Raw genomic sequence first — 881 nt, forward strand, 5'->3', positions numbered from 1 at the left:
GGGCACTGTCTTATGTAGATAGTGGCAGCGCAGTGGCTGCTGGATCGGCGTGTGCTGCTTAAAGACGTTATGACTGTTGGTGGTGTGGGAAGGAGTCCAGGTCTGTCCATGAAATTGTGTGCTGTGGGAGCGTAGAAGGGCTCTGAGGGGTCGGGAGTGAGGCTAGCGAAATGACCGTCTGCGTAAAGTGTAAGGAGTGCGAGGCTGCGTGGGGGCGGCAGAGGAACAACTCATACTTACCTGGCAGGGGAGATACCATGATCACGAAGGTGGTTTTCCCAGGGCGAGGCTTATCCATTGCACTCCGGATGTGCTGACCCCTGCGATTTCCCCAAATGTGGGAAACTCGACTGCATAATTTGTGGTAGTGGGGGACTGCGTTCGCGCTTTCCCCTGATCTTTGTTGTTTCTCAAAAGTAGATCTGCTGTGGTTCCATCCTGCATTTGCTTGTTAACAACTGAGTATTTCGCGAAGCTACGTGTTTTCCTTTTTTTCCAGCTTTTGTCTCTGGCCAAGTTGTCCAATTGTGCCTCATCAGCACAGATGGAGCAGTCTCTTTATGTTTGACTTACGTGTGACGAAACCGCGAAGTGCTCCTTAGTTGGAATCTGCCCATGTGTGACAAAACCACTTTGCTCCTTAGTTACCGAGAGACCCGCTCAAAAGAAGGCTGAGGTTCTTTACTGGGTCATTAGTAGCATTGCTCAAAGTTTCTCACGGAGGCCTGCTACAATCAAAGTGCAGCTAAGTTTCTGGTTTTCAGAGCGCGTGTTTGTTTACCTCAGTGCTCTAGGGACTAGAAGAGAAGTCCGTCCCAAGGCGGGGCTATCCTACCAGTGGGCTCCTGGGGGAAAGAGCCTTCCTTGTCGGTGGTGCCCGG

At 51.5% G+C, this 881-nt stretch overlaps 1 non-coding gene across 1 annotated transcript; it reads left to right on the plus strand.

The window, feature by feature from the left end:
• The first annotated feature begins 232 nt into the window (after nt 1–232).
• Nucleotides 233–396, plus strand: LOC126074189 (U1 spliceosomal RNA). Its single transcript, XR_007516990.1, has one exon. It is a non-coding gene; the product is annotated as a U1 spliceosomal RNA (small nuclear RNA).
• The last annotated feature ends 485 nt before the right edge of the window (nt 397–881 follow it).

Source organism: Elephas maximus, chromosome 3 (genome assembly GCF_024166365.1).
Source record: "Elephas maximus indicus isolate mEleMax1 chromosome 3, mEleMax1 primary haplotype, whole genome shotgun sequence".
In the NCBI taxonomy this organism is placed as follows: domain Eukaryota; kingdom Metazoa; phylum Chordata; class Mammalia; order Proboscidea; family Elephantidae; genus Elephas; species Elephas maximus.